Source organism: Sinocyclocheilus anshuiensis, unplaced genomic scaffold, assembly GCF_001515605.1.
Source record: "Sinocyclocheilus anshuiensis isolate Anshui unplaced genomic scaffold, SAMN03320099.WGS_v1.1 scaffold982, whole genome shotgun sequence".
Taxonomy (NCBI): Eukaryota; Metazoa; Chordata; class Actinopteri; order Cypriniformes; family Cyprinidae; genus Sinocyclocheilus; species Sinocyclocheilus anshuiensis.
The window spans coordinates 143334-157724 of record NW_015539879.1 but is presented as its reverse complement, the minus strand read 5'-3'; the positions used below and the strand labels follow the sequence as shown (position 1 = coordinate 157724).

The window sequence follows — 14391 nt, the reverse complement described above, 5'->3', positions numbered from 1 at the left end:
AAAAAAAAAAAAAAAAAAACCTTGAACTGTAAATTATATAAAAGAACAAAAAGTGCACATGTACTTCATATTTACTTATGATTTATAATTGTATATATTTAATGTTCATGTTTGTGTTGTCGAGTCGTTGCATTTACACTGTTCTTACTAACAAGTGTCGTCAGCCTGTGGTGATTCGAGCGCTTCGATTCAGTGAATCATTTAGCGAAGAAATTGGTTCAACTGACTCGGAGTTCCAAAAAGCTCAGTTTCTCCCATCATTGCTTGCCAGTGACCGAATTCGCGTTTACGATAAACTGATTGACGATACTGGGCACGAAATGGGACGCACCTTTTCTGTTACTCAAGTGCGGATAGGATTTACTCACAAAAATAACGTTTTGTAATGTTAGATAAAGCATTACAATGTTCAATTCAATAACAGTTAACTCACGTGCTTCTCTGGTAAAAACTATATATTTGTTTGAATGGATTGTATCGATTTAAGCACTTTAAATGTTTAAAAACACCCACCTTTTTTTCAACCGAATCACAACAAATGCAGGAGAGCGGCGATGACTTATGACGTCACACCGTCACCCAAAATAAAAGTATTTTCACACGCTGCTGTCTAAAATCACACAGGTGCAGAGACATTATGCACAGATTGGAAACACACAAATAATAAAACACATATCGAAGGTATTCATATTTGAAATCTTGGTGAAAAACATTTATTTATGTGCGTGTATTAAAATGTCCCCCTTCAACTTAGAAAGCAGATATAATTGAGGGAAGTATTTATTGCATAAATGATAACTAAACTAATCATTGAAATAAGTCTTTAAAAATAGAGCTGTTTTACTCAAGATGCCTTCAATGGCGCTACCTAAGATAAGCATAACCAATTCTAACAATTTGACATTGACAAAAAAAGTCTAGCAGATATAGCTATATATATATATATATATATATATATATATATATTATTTTTTTTAAAGGAAGTGTGTGATAAAGCAAAGGAAGTAATAAGATGCTAGTGTATATATCAGTGTTAATAAAACAGTAGCCTATATTTGAAACCATATAGTTTCTGCTAACAATCCTGCTTGCAACTGTATGATGGAAAAATAACAAAATCAGTCAAAAAGACGAATATGGAACTACAAGAATTAAATATTCAAAACTGGTAAAAAGTGAACTGAAACTGAAATCATTTGCAAAAAATCATTTTTGGTTAAAAAGTAAAAACGATTCTGGAGACGTTTGTGTTTATATGCTTAAGAATGATAAGTCGCCATAAATGATCAATAAAGACAATATCTGACAAACAAAACAAAACAAAACCAGATTATATAAAAAGCATTTGGGCAAGCAGGTATTATATCATTAGTTTAAAAAAAGCTACTAGATAAACTAACAAACAAACATTGGTTTTGAATGTAAACGTTTTTTAAGCTGATAAAATCAACATTCCACTGTTTTTCGCTTTTTTATTAATTGTTTTTGTTAATATGTTGAATATTTACATACTGAAGATAGTTATACTAAAGCATTGTTCTTCATTGTAAAACGTATTCTGAAACCACCTGACAGGCTTTCTGCACATCTCTACTGCACTGATGAATTTATGTCTTTTTTCAGTGACAAAATAAGCACTATCCACCAACAGCTGGCCTTCTTGGCTAACCCATATTGCAATTCATTATACAGTGTCTCAACTGATTCCCCTCTTACTTTTCTTTCTTCTTTTACTTTCCCATCTCATTTACAAATCTAACTCTTCCACGTTTACTTGATCCCATACCAACTCATCTGATAAAAGCCAGTCTTTCTTCTATTTCTCCTTTTATATCCTGTATTATTCACACCTCCCTCAGCTCTTGCATTGTTCCTTTATCTTTTAAAATAGCTGCTATAACTTCAATTTTTAAGAAACCTAGTGCAGACCCTAACAATATAGGTAACTTCCATCCCATCTCGAATCTTTCATTTCCAAAATTCTTGAAAAAGCAGTTGCAACACAGATCCAAGCTCACCTTAGTAATATTAATTTATGAGTGTTTTCAGTCAGGTTTTTGTTCTAAGTATAGAAACCACCCTGGTGAGAGTAACTAAAGGTCTGTTAATGGATGTTGATGACGGGTTCTTATCTATTCTTGTTCTGCTTGATTTGAGTGCAGCTTTTGCCACCATTTCACACAATATTTTGTTGAACCGTTTATCTGCTGTTGGTATCTCTGGTATTCCTCTCGCCTGGTTCACTTCATACCTTTCCAACTGCACACAGTTTGTACAATTTATATTACCAACCTTTTTTCTGCTGTGGTATCCCCCAAGGTTCTGTCCTAGGTCCTCTATTGTTCCTAAATTATCGTTTAACACTTGGTAATATCTTTTCTAAATTTGGTATTGAATTCCAATGTTACGCTGATAATACACAACTTTATGTATCTACAAAGACTGATTCCATTCTTCCACCTGTCTGTCTTACTGTCTTCATGAAATAAACGTTTGGTTCTCTGACAATTTTCTTAAACTTTATGGCAGTAAGACTGAAGTACTCCTTATAGGCACTAACTCTACTCCAGTGGCAAGCAGTGACTTGGGTATGCTGAGTGCTAAGATTAAGATCCCCCTCCTCATTGGCTTTTAAGACACACTCAAAGAGGGAAACACCGTGGCAGGTGTCAATTTAAAAGTATGCACATTTCCTACCTTATTTGTAAATTAAATTAATCTCCAATCTTTCTTCTATCGTTTCAGGTTTATCCATAGTTATTCGAATTCTAGAAAAACATATAGCTGCTTTTCTAAGAAAAAAAACACCAAATAACATTTACACGTAGTTACGTTATGATATGTAATATTCAGAGGGTGGGGAGATGGGGGATTCCCCCGAGCTATGTCTCTGCATTGTCTGAACGATATTTTTTTATTCTCAGTGAACAGGAGTTAAAACTCCCACCCGGTTAACACTATGCAAAATACCAAAAATAATAACATCTTTAACAAGCATACAGAAAACAAATCCAAAAATACAATCTTCTGAATGTTCAAAATGTTCTGAGAACTTTATTGTTTGCTCTTTTTTCCTCATGTTTGTTATTATTTCAAATTTTATAAACTTTTTTTTTAAATTTACCACTTAGGCATGTTGACAGTAACGTATATCTTCAACATTGTCTATGACCAAAAATGTAAGATAAAATTTGCTTAACTTGAGAAAGCATGAAAATATACAGTTATGATGTTTTTTCATTTGATTTAGTCGAGTTAGTTTTGCATCAAACACAATGTAATTTTCGGCAATCGAGATCTGGCAGCAACAACACATTTTTCCACTTGGGCGAGCACTTCACTGACAGCTTACCTTGTGCATGAAATCAGCTGAATGCCAATTTAGTAGTGCTGCTCCTCGCCTTTGGAATTCTCTCCCAGCTAACATCTGTAATTCAGACCCATTATCCCAATTCAAAATTAATCTCAAAACTATGAACATCATCTTATTCGTGCTCCTAAACATGGCAACTAGAGGACACCTCTGGCTCATGCATTTTTAAGAATTTCATTGTCCAGTGACTCTGTTAGTTCCTTCCGATGTCTGATCTTGGATGCCCGAAATAGCTGCCCAGAGGCGTTGCAAATATATCTGTGGAGTGAACAGACTTTCCTTGAAAGGGACTTGTTTAAACCAGATGCAGGTGTCTCTGAACCCCCTCACGTCAACTCCAGCATTTATTGTTGTATGTTGTTTTTTTTGTCATCTCCACTGTTTATTTTTCAGCTGCCAAACAACAGTCTGGCCAGTGTTGCCACCTTGTGGACAAACTAATTAGTGAAAAACATTCAAATCAGTTTCTATATTTAAAGCTGCAGTCCATAACTTTTTTTTTTGGTTAAAAATTATCCGAAATCAATTTTTGAGCAAGTACATAAGCAGCCAGTGTTCAAATCTATCTCCTTACCTTAGTCCGATTCACAATGGTAAGCTTGTAATAATATTTTCTAATTTAAGTGGTACTGGTAGGTTTTCGTGGGAAATATCAGCATGCTGCTGACAGCAGCTGGAATAATTAATCTTATTATTTTGACGGCGGATTGTATTCCAGAAAGGATTATGTGTAAATGAAACACATGCAAGTGACTGAAATTAGATTATATTCCAGTTTTAAATGTGCATCTGATTACAGATACGTGGGATTACACAAGATTTGTATTTCAAAGAGAACCAGTTCTAAGGAACATTAATTTGCCGTTTGCGTTAGAAGAACAATTTCTTTTTATAAAAAAAATATATATTCATATTCAGAATGATGACCTGTGCATTCTTTCACTAATTATCTATTAAATAATGAATCAAATCCCCCATATTATGTCCTTATATTTATTTTGTGGCATTGTACAGTAAGATGTACGTTTTATGAAATATTTGCCATTCTGAGGTTACTCGTACATTACTCAAAATGTATTTAAAAACTTATACAAATTTTCTGGAGCCATTTTAATTGCAAAACCCTTTCCACACAAAGAAAACATCTCACATCTGCATGACTTTCAGGTATATTTGTGTGATGCATATTACTGCAATGTCTTTCCAGAATGAGTTTGCAAATGACGTTTCAGGACTCTTTGATATGTAAAACTCTTCTCACACTGAAAACATGGGAAAGCCTTCTTTCCAGTGTGAACTCTCATGTGAACCTCAAGATTTCCTTTGTTTGTGCAAGTCTTACCACAGTGATTGCACATAAAAGGCCTCTCCCCGATGTGACTTATTACGTGATTCTTAAGATGTTTACTGTCTGTGAAACTCTTTCCACACCGATGACATATAAAACAGTTCCCTCCTGAGTGAATCCTCATGTGGCAATCAAGGTTTACTTTACCTCTAAAACTCTTTCCACATTGACCACATGAGAAAGGCTTCTCTCCAGTGTGAATTCTCATGTGGACTTTAAGGCTTCCTTTTTGAGTGAAACTTTTTCCACACTGTTGGCAGGTATAGGGAATCTCTCCAGTGTGTATTCTCATGTGGATTTTAAGGCTTCCTTTTTGAGTGAAACTTTTTTCACACTGGGTGCATGTGTAAGGCTTCTCTCCAGTGTGAATTCTCAGATGGACCTTAAGGTAGCGATGTTGACTGAAACTCTTTCCACACTGAGAGCAGGTGAAATAACTTCTTGTTTTAGCTCTTTTCCCTAAGGAAGTCTTTTCACTCTTTGAGCAACTAAAAGTTATGAAATCATGATGTTTCTCATACTGGCCTTTCTCTTCCTTTTCATTCAGTTCTTGACTCTCCACTTTCAACACCATCAGATCTAAGGCAAAAAAGACTCATACAAGTTAACTGCAGTTTAATAGGATAAATCAACAGACAAACATACTTAGGGGCCGTTTACACTATAAGGATTTCAGGCAAAAACAGGAAACTTTTTATGCGTTTTGACTGTTCGTTTACACGACAACAGCATTTTGGGGACTGAAAACGCATATTTTTGAAAACGGGTTTCAAAATGCACGTTTTTGAAAATGGCACCGTTGTCGTTTCCGTGTAAACACCCAAAAGGGGAATCTTTGAAAACATCATGCACGTGCGTAGTACGTGTTCGGTATGTAGACATGCGCAGTACGTGTCGATTTTAAAGGCAAGCGCGAACAAACATACACAACAATGGCGGAGTACATGGTACTGTTGTTGCTCCTCAAGAGTTTGCTAACGCTTCTTCAGCAAAGTGTGGATTTACTGCAACAATATTACAACCAACAGCGGAGACGCATCATATACATCATATAATCGTCAGTTCCCTTCAGGTACTGTTTACTAACAAGGTGACAGCGCCAACTACTGGCCTGGCATACGTAATACAGCATTTTTGGCACGGATATGTGTAAACACGAATCGTGAAACTTTTTTAAAACGCTTTTTGACTACATCGTTGTCGTATAAACATAGCCTTAGACATTTAAAGAATCAGTGAGAACACCCTCCTCACAACTATCTGAAGACCGTATAGAATCATTCCAATTCATTGGCTAATGACATAATTGCTACCCTCTGTAGCACTGTGTCACCAAAGGACTGTACAGTCTGCCAGCATCCTGAGACTCAAAGGCAGAGGAGAAAATGACTGCAACACCATAACATGACAGCAAAAATAAACAGAAGCAACCTTAACCTTGGTCACCTCAAAACCTTCACAAGGTGGGAGCAAAAGCCATACGGGATGGGCTCACAGACAAGGCTTGACTCAATATACGGAACTCTGTGTGCATCATGGGGATACACATTTGCTGAAAACGCAATTCCATAATCACGTGGATTTAAAGCATGACTCCTGAGCTCCGAATGCATCATTTTGTGGAGCACATGTGGGAAGATTGTTGTTCAAGAGACACAGTAGATATGCTGTTGCCCAAAACACACAACACTGCAGGACTGACAGAAGAGATTCTGGCGGATAGTGATGGGAAGGGCAAATACGCTCTGAACAATCTCCGAAGGGCAAAAAACACTCAAAAGCAAGAAACTTAAAAGGATTAGTTCACCCAAAAATGAAAATTCTGTCATTAATTACTCATCCTCATGTCATTCCAATCCCATAAGACCTTCGTTCATCTTCGGAACACAAATTAAGATCGTAATCAGCGTTGTTTACGTTCAGCATGCGTGCGGTTTCTACTGAACGTAAACAAAGCTGATTACGTTGATTATGTTCTGGGATACTCTCCAAACTGGCGAAAGAGACAGTATCTCGTGAAGAAGAATTGCTGAATTAATTATTATTGTTTTCTTTGCGCACAAAAAGTATTCTCGTAGCTTCGTAAAATTACGGTTGAACCCCTGATGTCACATGGACCATTTCCCTTACGAAACAAAAATATATGGGAATATACTGCAAAATATAATGCGATATATTACACAATACATTTCCATATATTGGAAACTAGTGCTTATATTTTTCAATATACAGCAATATATGCATTGACAATATATGGCTATACATTGATAGATACAAATATATTTAGAAATAAAGACAAAAATAAATATTCATTGTTTGATCCTTTATTGAGTATATATTGCACATAGATGCTCCCATATAAATGTGAATGTATGTACACACATATATACACACATTCACTGAATGAGTTACATCAGATATCTAGTTCCAAGCATACTTTGCTTCTTACTGTTAAAGGAGAGTAAAAATGTTAAAATTAAGTGTTATTTCATGTGTTTCTGCTCAGTATTAATATAGGGGGAGATCTGTTAGTGTTTAATGTATTATTTTGAAATGTAAAAGGGTTTCTGGTATGTGTAAGTTTGTGGGGTCACTATTGTGCAGAAGAGTAGAGCCTGTGGTTAGGATGATGATTGGCCAAACACCATTAAAGTATATGTTACTTTATTTAAAAAGTAATGGCTGTGCACTTTCCAGCACAGTGATAGTCTGTTAACTTAGTGTTTGGTATGAGAGGGTGTGCTTATGCTATTGTAAACTAGCTATATTTTAAAATATGAATGAATATCATAAATGCACTTTCTATTCTATTTTAATTCTACTTCATCTACATTTATCTTTTTTTATTTATTTTTATTTTTTTTAAATATTTTTCTATTCTATTTTTTTTATTCTATCTACTTGTTTTTCTTTGTGATATGGTATATATGTACTGCGTTAGGCTAACCGAGACTTGTCATTTGCACTTATATATTGTTGCTCTTTTGTTAGTTTTGACTGCTTTTATTGTCCTCATTTGTAAGTCGCTTTGGATAAAAGCGTCTGCTAAATGACTAAATGTAATAAATGATTGTTCAATATAAGAAATATATATTTCCATATATGTGTGTATTATATGCTGCATGAGTAAAAATGTTTTTTGTTTTTTTTTACACATGCAGTACCATATTTTATCTATATATTATAAAGTGTATTACTGAATATAAAGTTACATATATTGTGATATATATGTGTTTTGTCGTTTGATATATTGATCATTCATATATTAGGAAATATATTTTCTTTGCATAAGGGTTTACCGATGTCCTTGCTACGTTTCTGGACCTTGATCATGTAAGGATCCTTGCTGTCTATGGAGGGTCAGAGAGCTCTCAGATTTCATCAGAAATATCTTAATTTGTGTTCCGAAGATGAACGAAGGTCTTACGGGTTTGGAACGACATGAGGGTGAGTAATTAGTGACTGAATTTTCATTTTTGGGTGGACCGGTGTGTCACACGAAACACAGAGCCTCTCCCTACTTCTTTCAGCGGTTAGAAGAGAGTAATCTCTCAAGGAAATTATACTTATTAAATTATAATATAATAACAATTTTATAATAATTATACAATTTAACACGGCTTATAAAATAGCAAAAAAACAAACCCCATTCACAAAATTCAAATCACAAATAATACTGATGAAAAAGAAAGAGTTGAATGTTAATCCCACTTATGCCAACGAAATGGCCTGTGGCCAATTTATAGGAGACAATCTCCGAAAAAAGACGACTGACAAAATTGTATCCGCTCACTAGGGCTGTCAAACAAAAAAAGTCCAATTTCAAATATTCGTCGAATTTAACATAAAAATCCACATTCTAATGCAAAAACGTTGCATTCGAATTTTAGGTGTGTGTTAAGGAGGCACTTATCAGTGGCGCACGAGATGCGATGACGATGTAAGTGTCATCAAATTTTTATGTTTTTGTTAGCCTGTCCAGTTGAAGCCACTAGATGCAGCGCTGCTGCGTTGTTAATTACAAATATTGCAGGAAAAGAGAACATCAATGCGGAGAAGATCTTGTTTACGTCGAAACTGAAACCAAGCCGTTCACACAGAACGCATATTTTGCGCATTTCCTAGAGGGACATCTATCACCGTTGCACTCGCGTCTCGCACAAAAGAGCCGCATGTTTAGAAAGCCATGTAAAATTAATGCAAGTTCAACTTTTAAAAAACAAATCTCGAGACTTAATGGCGGGTTTTTTTCCCCATCCCACTGCAACTCGTGTTTTTAAATGAAAAATGTACTCTGTGTGATTGGCTTTCGGCCCTTTGTATTAAACTATGAATACATACATGATGCTGTTTTGTTTATAGTTGTTTAAGCAACTTAATTAATTATAATTGGTTATATAAACATTATATTAAACATTATGCACTTTTTTCACAGTCATGTTATCTTATGCTTGATGCGCCCTCTTGTGGCCTCAGCAGAAAATCCAAAAGTTTTTATTTTCCCTAACTGAAAATATGCATTTTAAATTCGAATATAATTCGAATTTTGATCATATTTAAGCACAAAATTCGAATTTAGTTTTTCAGTCATTTTGACAGCCCTACCGCCCACTATCTATCATTTATGATTGATGGTGATATGGACATCTCCACCAAAGAATGTGAGAGACCTATGCCGGAGTCATTTTTCAAGGCTTATACACTTTAGTCAGGATAGCGCCAAATTTCATTTTTGATGGAAATGAAAGCGAGGCTATGAGGGAACGTAGTACAGTAGTTCAATGGACTGTACTGTTGTTTAACAACATTCCAATTGTTCAGCTGATAAAACAACAACAACAAAAACAAGCGATACCATGTTATATTCAATTCATTTTGCAATGCTTGTAAAGAGGCTCACCGACACACTTTCAATGCTTAAAAACAAACCTTTCTACAGCTGAATCACACGGAGCACGGCGCAGACTTCTGACGTCATAAAACCACGCCAAAATAAAAGTCCTGTTCACACATTTTTAAATATAAAAGTGCTTAGAAAAAAAAACATACAAAACAACACTCAAATAATACACACAAAAATAAAACATATATCAGTGGTTTTCAGAGCTGAATTCTTGGAGAAATATATCATCTGCTGTCAAATTATGTGCTGAAAAGAATTGCCAGTAAAAGAGTTTGTACCACATGTAATATGTGAGATTGTTTAACTACATGCTGTTTAATACTGTACAATAAACAAGGATTGTCAGCTAAATTAAACCTTTATTAGAGCCCATCCAAATAGATAACATGCAATATGTTATTATGTGTGTGTGTGTGTGTGTGTGTGATAATGTTGCAATGTGATTATTAGATTTTGTTGCAACAAAAATGCCACATTTGCACATTTCTTTGTAAAAGCAATAGCCTTTTAGCGATAACCGTAGATTTGTAAAACATCTGACCTCCTTGTAGTAGTACAAAGAAAAAAAAGAAAGAAAGAATGTACTGGTAATTTTCCACCAGGACTTTATCCATTAATTTCCAATAGAATCCATTAACGAAATCCATTAAAAAACATTTGCAATACAGTTGAAAAAAAAATGCAGGTAAAGCCCCTGTAAAAAAAAAATCAATGCAGAAAATTCCTTCATATTAATATAGTACATTGTGCACTATTTTTTTAGTGTAGGAAATTCTCAGTGAGGTTTTCCCAAGGCCAGCATGTCATCTCCGCTCTGTCTCATGCACAGCTGTGTCTGCATGCCCTATACTTAACTGTGGAGACATAATATGTATTATATGCAACAGACGTCCGTATTCAGTTAAATGGGTCTCGACGCTTCCGGTTCAAGCGTTTTGCATTTGCTTCATTAAATATGAAGCTGTTTTACTCAAGATGCCTTCAAAGATGATCATAACCAATGCCCATCACATATGCAAACTGATATCTACATTTTTGTTTTTTTATTCTTTTCACTAACATTTACTTTATTGGCCCGAATATGAGACGACCCTGATTATAAGACAACCCCCCTTTTCCCAGATGTACCTTTTTTCTCAGTAAAACACATTTTGTCTTCAATTATTTTCATATTGCATATTTTTCCTATTTTAATTTTTGTTTTGAAAGTATGGTAAAAACTGGTAAAATGTACCAACAATCACATTTAAAAAATATACAATTTTTGATATACCATTAAAAAAAAAAACAGGTATCCCATCTGAATTATCCATCTAATAGTAGCCTACCAAAATCTTATTAACAGTAGAAGTTAAATCTTACTGTAGTCTTCAAATCTGGGTACTGTCTTACGTTTTAAAATCACAAAGGGAGTTTGGATCAATCAGGCTAACATGACAGTCACGACTCATGCAGCTGTAAGGTTTTCTTTTTCTTTTGTTTTTACTCGAGATCTTTACAACACGCATTACATTACGTATTTCATGGCACACTTGTTTTATGCATATTTGGCGCCACCTATTGTTGTGGGTGTATTATTGACATGTCAACGTCTAGACCCTGAATATAAGACGACCGCGGTTTTTCAGATGTATTTCCAAGAAAAAAAACATCGTCTTATATTCGGGTCAATACGGTAGATATACAAATTGAATAAAACGTCAACAATAAAAACAGCTAGCTAGTTTAACTGATTACTACCTTAAAAGATCATAGATATCACGATTATTTAAAATGGCTGTTAAACTGTTATCCGACAAGCGGAAGCAATGAGACCTGTTTTCCAGGTTTGGTCAGGTGACATTGGACATATACCCTATTGAAGTAGTAAAGACATAATTCAAGTAGTCCATGTGACTCCAGTGATTCAACCTGAATTTTATGAGGTAATGGGAGTGCCTTTTGTGCATGAAAAAAACTAAACAAAAATAATGACTTTATTTAACAATTTCTTCACTTCTGCATCATTCTCCCATGCGTGCTCATAAGAACACCATAACGTGTTGTGTTGATGCAGGAGCAGATGTTCCCACTATAAAACCTTTCCCTGAAGCCATGCGCTGTTTACAATAAAAGGAAGAGGAATGTGGTATGCATGTTTTGTTTATTAAAATTAACAGTTAGCAAAGCACATGTTAAATGTATCTTACTTAACATGTTGGGTAAATGGGTAACAAGATGGATAGCCACCTGCGCAGCCAATGAGCACTACTCTTTAGCACAATGCTGCCAACACAAAAACTTTAAATCAGAAACTCTTTTAAATGTAAAACATAACAGCATTAACACTAAAATGTCTTGCCCTTTCAGGGGTTTTCCTGCATAGAGAAGTATGAGGCAGCCACCTCCGCCAAATTTTGTGCCGCCTCTGGTTGTTGACAAAACTCAGGCAGGCAGTCACATGCAAGTGTCACTGAACAGCGTCTGTGACGAGAGGGGCGGGGCCGAGAGCCGTGGGAACGGAGCCAGGCCGGTGGAGTAAATGCTAATGCAGACACCTGCACCACTCACCGGTCTCGAGTCCCACGGAGGAGCTCCAGAAGGATAAAAGGAGGAGTGACGACAGTGTTGGACGAGAGAGGACCAGGCCTGGACTTTATTTTGTGTTTTGTGTGCGGCAGTCATCCGCGAGGGGCTGCCGCTTTACTGTCGTTTTGTGTTTGTTTATTTTATTAAAGTTTTCTTTGAGCGTTCGCCAGTTCCCGCCGCCTCCTTCCCGTGACTACGAACTTTGTTACAGCGTCCATTAGAGCTTTTAGTTCATATTTGGAAAAATACTGATATTTTTATACAAGTTTACTTGATATTTAACAGAATCATTATTTCTATTCATTTTCCACTGATTTACGCGATCTGATGAGCATTAGCTCAAATTACGCAATCATATCTCTGTATGAATGAATGGCGCAGACGCGCAGTTTTGTTTACTACACACATAAGTTACTGAAGTGCATGTGACGCTCGAGGTGATTTCAGTGTCTGTCGTCTCACTAAACGAGGACATAAATACACGAACAACATCTCCAGAACTGCTCTGAGAGTCACTTCATGAGTATTTTACCGTTTCATTTGAGTAAAACTAGCCTCATATCATATACACGCAGAACTGTAAAGGTATTCACGGCAACCCGTCAAAATAAAAGTCCGGTTAAACTTGAAGACACTGCGGGCAGTACTGCTACTACTAAAATTAGTAAAACTTTATTTTTTAAAGTAATGATCAAACAACATTTCTTCTTTTTGTTTTAATTTGAATAGTAAATCCCCTTTGTTTGCCAAAATAAATAAATAAAGTCTGATTTTCAATAATTAATATGTATATATAATATATATAATACGACATATGAAAATTACTCACAAAAACATAAAAGACCAGACATCACAAGGTAAGTGCACACATTTTCTTCTCACAACAGACCGTTACTGTGTTTTTACAACTCTACAGGTGTGGTATAACTTACGCTCAGAAGCAGGCACTTGTTTTCCTTGATGGCGCCCAGGCATCCGAGGAAGCCCGTCACCATGACGATGGCGCCTATGGCGATGACCATGTTGGCAGCAGAGAGAGAGGGGAAGGAGGGGGAGAAGGTGGCGAAGCTGCCTTGAGACACAGACAACCAGATTCCAACTCCCAGTAGCCCACAGCCACACAACTGCAGAGAGAAGCAACAGATTATGAGATACTGATGCATTCTGGAACATCAATTCAGAGCGAAAGCTGTTGTTTGGGGAAAAAAACATTCATTATGCAACACAAATACTGACTGAAATATAGCTTTCCATCGCGTGTAGACATAAACAAAAAAGCATGACGTGCTTCTGCCTCAAACTCTCTCAAAGTTTGCCTCTGTCTCAAAGTCTGCAGAGGCCCATTGGAAAAAGTTAAAGAGAATCAGCAGAATAGTAGGGCCCTATGACAGAATTGTGGAATCCAGTCATGAAAACGGAATTTACTGTATAACACGGAATGTCACAGAATTTGTCATAGTTTGAATGAATTAATCAAAGGAAGGTCATTACACTTAAATCGTGATATGGACTAGTATCTGTAAATATTAAGCCGCAAAAAGACTATTTAAATATGAATCCTGCATGTTCTGCGTGTCTCTGTATATGTGGATGGCACAGACGCACGGTTTTGTTTACTACACACATACTGAAGTGCATGACACTTGCAGTGTTTTCAGCGTCTGTCGTCTCACTAAACGAGGACATAAATACACGAACAACATCTCCAGAACTGCTCTGAGAGTCACTTCATGAGTATTTTACCGTTTCATTTGAGTAAAACTAGCCTCATATCATATACACGCAGAACTGTAAAGGTATTCACGGCAACCCGTCAAAATAAAAGTCCGGTTAAACTTGAAGACACTGCGGGCAGTACTGCTACTACTAAAATTATTAAAACTTTATTTTTTAAAGTAATGATCAAACAACATTTCTTCTTTTTGTTTTAATTTGAATAGTAAATCCCCTTTGTTTGCCAAAATAAATAAATAAAGTCTGATTTTCAATAATTGAAAGATAAATTAAATTAATGTTTTATGCCTTCATTTGATAACTAGATACACAACACAATTTCTCGGAGGAAAAAGACAACATTTCATAAGGCTATTTTAAAGGGGTCATATAATGCTGCTAAAAAGAACATTATTTTGTGTATTTGGTGTAATGAAATGTGTTTATGCGGTTTAAGGTTCAAAAAACACATTATTTTCCACATAC

The 14391-nt window shown here is 35.7% G+C and overlaps 2 protein-coding genes across 3 annotated transcripts in view; one reads left to right on the top strand and one right to left on the bottom strand.

Annotated features, from left to right (window-relative positions):
- LOC107685399 (gastrula zinc finger protein XlCGF49.1-like) overlaps positions 1-547 on the bottom strand; it is a 3538-nt gene extending 2991 nt beyond the window's left edge. The window contains exon 1 of one of the 2 annotated variants that reach the window (XM_016481973.1): positions 514-547. The gene's annotated coding sequence lies outside the window, so the exon portion shown is untranslated. The remainder of the gene's footprint in view (positions 1-513) is intronic. The other variant, XM_016481974.1, reaches the window with a different exon arrangement.
- Positions 1-14391, top strand: part of LOC107685389 (gastrula zinc finger protein XlCGF57.1-like) — a 228654-nt gene that overhangs the window by 86848 nt on the left and 127415 nt on the right. The window lies entirely within an intron of this gene.